Raw genomic sequence first — 6,000 nt, 5'->3', positions numbered from 1 at the left:
TTGCTCATGTTGCTAGTCCATGCTGTATAACACATTCGGTTTCCCAAGCGCTTCACTGAGACTTCCAAAATAATACCATTGAAAAGTATTGACTTTGTTGTTTTCTATAGGAGGTTATAGAATGGTTTTCAGTTTATAATACACTTCGATATATCAGAAGTATCTGTTCACTTAGCAATACGTTCGATATAACAAGATTAACTGTTCAGTTTTCAATACACTTCTATATATCACGATTAACTGTTCAGTTTTCAATACACTCCGATATATCAGAATTACCTGTTCAGTTTTCAGTACACACCGATATATCAGGATTCTTGTTCAGTTTACAGCACTCTTCGATATATCACGATAAACTGTTCAGTTTTCAATATACTTCGATATATCAGGATTAACTGTTCAATTTACAATACTCTTCGATATATCACGATAAACTGTTCAATTTTCAATACACTTCGATATATCAGGATGTACTGTACAGTTTTCAATACAGTTCGATATATCAGGATTAACTGTTCAGGATTTACTGTTCATTTTACAATTAACTTCGGTATTTCATGATTAACTGTTGAGTTTTCAATAAACTTCGATATATCAGGATTAACTGTTCATTGTACAATTCACTTAGATATATCAGGATTACCTGTTCATTTTACAATTCATTTCGATATGTCAGGATTAACTGTTTAGTTTACATCACACTTCGATATATCAGGATAAACTGTTTAGTTTACAATAATTTTCGATATATCAGAATAAACTGTTCAGTTTACAATATACTTCGATATATCAGGATTAATTGTTCACTTAACAATACATTCGATATATCAAGACTAACTGTTCAGTTTTCAATACACTTCAATATATCAGGATTAACTGTTCAGTTTTCAATACACTTCGATATATCACGATTAACTGTTCAATTTAATACACTCCGATATATATAAGGATTACCTGTTCAGTTTTCAATACACTCCGATATATCAGGATTCTTATTCAGTTTACAGCACCCTTTGATATATCACGATAAACTGTTCAGTTTTCAATAGACTTCGATATACCAGGATGTACTGTTCATTTAACAATTGACTTCAATTCATCAAGATTCTCTGTTGAGTTTAAAATACACTTCGATAAATCAGGATTAACTGTTCATTTTACAATTAACTTCGATATATCAGGATTTACTGTTAAGTTTTCAATACACTTCGATATATCAGGATGAACTGTTCACTAAATAATACATTCGATATATCAGGATTAACTTTTGAGATTCCAATACACTTCGATATATCAGGATTAACTGTTGATTTTACAATTCATTTCGATATATCAGGATTAACAGTTGAGTTAATTACATACTTCGATATATTAGGATTAAATGTTCAGTTTACAACCTTCTTCGATATGTCAGGATTAACTGTTGAGTTTACAACACACTTCGATATTTCCGGATTGACTGTTCAGTTTACAATACACTTTGATATATCAGGATTAATTGTTCAGTTTACAATACACCTCGATATATCAGGATTAACAGTTCAGTTTCCAATACACTTCGATATATCACGATTAACTGTTCAGTTTTCAATACACTTCGTTATATCAGGATTAACTGTTCAATTTTCAACACACTCCGATATATCAGGATTACCTGTTCAGTTTTTAATACACTCCGATATATCAGGATTAACTGTTCACTTTACAAAACGCTTCGATTTTTCAGGATTATCTGTTCAGTTTACAACACACTTCGATATATCAGGATTAACTGTTCATTTTACAACACACTTCGATTTGTCAGGTTTAGTTTACAACACCCTTCGATATATCAGGATTATCAGTTCAGTCTACAACACACTTCCATGTGTCAGAATTAACTGTTGAGTTTACAATAAACTTTATAATGACTGTGTTATCTGTAAATTTCAAAATACATTTAAGCTGACAGTTTACAATATACTTTAATATGACAAGATAAAATGTATTGGTGTTTCCAATGCAGAAATATATAGGTCGGCGGAGAGGTATACTAGATACATAGGCTGGGTATGGACTGTGTTTGTATGAAAGATATCAAAAATATTAACGGTATAATCACATATAACATGTGTAACATTTACAGTAAGAAACGATACAAAACAGTCACATTTATTACAAATTAGCAGTATGAAAACATAGCAAATGAAAAAAAACTTAAATTTTAATGATACAAAAAATCAAACAAACATACATTATTTGAGTAGGACGTATAAAAAACGTATCAATATATTGAGATTTTAATCACAGCACTACATTGTAAATAACGAGCGGATATGGATGGACATTTAAACTAACACAAATTGTACATTAACCAGAATAACCTTAGTTCGTAATTGCAACCGGCCGAGCATTTAAAAGAATATTGACTCATCTTTTCATGGCACCTGAGTTTAAATGGATTGTTTGTATGGATATTAAAAAATAAATACACCGTGAACTCTGGTAATATCGAGTTACAAACCTTTCTTTCATAAATATCATATAGCCGACTTAGGCACAAAATATCTGCAGACGTGTTTCATATATCATTATATGTACCCAAAATGGTATGAATTCACATTTAGGGAATAAAAAAAAAACCTGTGTTTCCGGTAACCCGATCGACCCTATTTTTCCTCGCCGACCCTAATCTTTTTTTAGACATAAAAGTAAAAAAAAAATGTTTTAAACATATCTTGATTATTTTCGTTTTTGTCTTTCTCTGTCCCCGGAGAATAAACTTTCATTCCTGACTATGTATTACCGAGACGCTTTGTCAACAGGAAAACAAAATGGCAGAGTTTGGCGAACCCGGTCCGATATTTTCATGGTTCGCTGTGTTATTTATCCATGTCCAAAATAAAACTTTTTCACGATTAGGCTTTGCATATATCATGCAGGCTTCTTACGATTAGGCTTTGCGAATTCATGCAGGCTATCTGCGACGTTCCGAAACAAATTTGATTAACCGTTGCATTAATTTATCCGCAGTTATCAATGGTTATTTATTTCGCCTAATTTAAGTCCCATCAACTGAAATCCAAACAAAAACCTGCGAAAGTTAATAACACATTTATTGGAATGTGTCAGTTGCAGATCAAACGATACAATTTGTGAGCACGAGCGGTGATTAGATCAAAGGCGCGTGGCTATGGTTTGCATTTAAATCGGTCAGTCGGATACCGTATGATCCCATTTGATTGCCAGGATTTCGTCTAGGCTGGTAAGAAAATACCATACGATCGAAAATGTTATAATCAATACTCGTCGTCTGGGAATCTTAAAACATTGACCAAAATGTTTGAATTCACTTCAAATATGAATGAAACATTGATTGTACTAAAATAAGATACGTAAAATAATACCTCCACATAAGGGAACTCACAGTTGACAAGAAAATCGGCGATTGGCTAGAACATTATTACAGATTTGTAGAAATTTAAGTGCTGGAGTGGTTCTAAAAACCGATCGTGTCTTATAAACGAGTATTGCATACAAAAAAACACAAGATTTTATGGGCAAAATTGGCGGGAAAATACAGTAGTCGAAGGTAAAAAAATGATTTCAGGCATTAAACAATGCTGTTTTTTCTGACTTTTTGTTAATTATGAAACCCTTGGATCTAACATAATTGATCTGATGCAACAGAATATTGCATGAAATCGAAATGTATATATATATATATATATATATATATATATATATATATATATATATATATATATATATATATATATCCACTTATTGAGCTTACTAAAAACGTATGATTAAATAGTATGTATTCGAACATGTTTCCAATATATATATATTTCTAGGGAAGAAAATTTCTTCAGTGTGTACATCTACATTCCTGCCAAGGCAAGGAGAATCACTTCGCATTTGGTGCACATCGTATGTTGAAAACACGGCCTCTATATTGCAGGGAGAACACATTTCTCTTAAAGAAACGCTGCAGAAGAACATTGAAGAACATAAACAAGAAACACTTGAAGTGAAGACCAAAGTCTTGGAACATCAAGTAGAAACCGTTAAACTGAAAGAGCAAATTGTAGAACATAGAAACGAAACTGTTGGGCTGAGATCTCAAATAGTTGATCAAAGTAGTGAATTGGCTGAATTGAGAGAAAATATGGTGCAATTACAAAAGCAGTCCGTTGCTATAGAAACATACTGCAGAACGACGTCGAGCATTTTAAAGAATGTAGCCATCAGACGAACGAGCTGTACAGGTGAGTGTATTTTTTAGTACCTTCTTCAACTGTTTTAATATGATAATAACCCTAAGAATGCCTTTGTCGTTTGGAACTTTTACTTTTTTAAGATGGTATTATAGTCCAACAGCAAAATGGGTTATTTTAGCCGAACCTTGTATGACAGTAAATAGAACAAAAATGTTGCATATTTTTGTAGCCTAGAAACTCTAATGCAAAATTCTCATTGATGGCCTAGCGCTATCTCGAGTGTCTTTTTTATTCAGATGGCTTCTAAACAGCCACATCTGGGTACAATAGCTGTATATATAATTGAAAAGATGGAAATAAATAATTGTTAATCAAAAACATATCATATTCATTTTTTTTAAATATGCCAACCAGGATGGAGGCCAGAATCACAAGTTAAATTCCTTCTCACCTTATCCTTTTGTATTGACGGTTTCTTAGAAATGACTTTAATTGTATTGTTTTAACATAAATATATACTTCTAGTTATCCAAATAGTATTTTCTACGAAATTCACCTTTAAAAAAGACGTGCAAGCTGTCTAACTGTTCCATTAATGATTATTTACCAAAATGGTCTTGTGGTCTTCAAGGCATCTTCAATTGTTATTATCTTATATATACATCAGTGGATATTAACTGGATGTTAACATCAGTAGATAGTTATTTTTGACAAAATATTTAAAATAAGTTAAAATTGAATCGTAAGATACGGGTGTTAATAGTGTTTGGCGAGTATATAGTTGATGACGCATGTATTGTTTAAGAGTAATTTTATAAAAGTATTTTTTCCATTGTCAGGAAAGCCAACGAAATGGTTCAAAACTCTTTCACAGTCTAATATATACTCTTTCTGATTGTTTTATATGTCACCTTTCATTAGAACTAAATACGAAATACAAATTGTGGCCAAACGTGTTTTTTAATAATCAAAAATTTAGATAGAGATTATTCTTAAACCTTCATTAACGACGGGTGTCCCGAAAAGTGTAGACAACCGCAACTGCAGAATTCATAATAGTTATCAAACTGATTCTCTAATTTTGTTCAAATATGTTATCTGCAAGCATGTGAAAAGCGGAGAAGACCTGAAACACTAAAAAAGATATCCAATTTAATATTAACCATTACACGTACCCAGGCACACCCGACGTCATACTGGTTGCAACAATATTATAGTTGATTCAAAACATATTACGAAAGAATACATCCAAACATTAAAAATAAACATAGGGAGCACAGAGTAGAAATTCCAGAATAATAATGACTGACATATGTAATAAGTGAGGATAAAATCGAAAATAAAGCTCAAAGTTTATGCGATAAATCTATTCGTAATATATATATATATATATATATGATATATTTAGGTGATTTCATAATGGCCTAGTTATTTGCCCGACGTTACCTGTATTTGCCTGAGCCCGAAAGGGCGAAGGCAAATACACCTGACCGAAGACAAATAACAGGGCCAATATGAAATCACCTAATTAATAAGTATTAATTTTTATTTGTAAGCTATTACCATTGTAGTTAAAATATTCTGATAACTTATCTCACATTGAAGCCGTTTTGATCCCTTATTTATTCATGTTGTCTGCTTTTCTAGACTTGACTTTGCGGCTTTTGAAATGCATCCTTAAAGTGACATTGCACATAGTTATGACTAAAGAACTGTTCATTGTAAGGGAGCATGTTTTTTCGTCTTAATTTTGTATATCGTTTGCAAAAACGTCAAATGTTTCACCTTGTCTCTGTAT

This window comes from Mya arenaria, chromosome 17 (genome assembly GCF_026914265.1).
Source record: "Mya arenaria isolate MELC-2E11 chromosome 17, ASM2691426v1".
NCBI lineage: Eukaryota > Metazoa > Mollusca > Bivalvia > Myida > Myidae > Mya > Mya arenaria.
Note: the sequence above shows the minus strand (reverse complement) of the source record.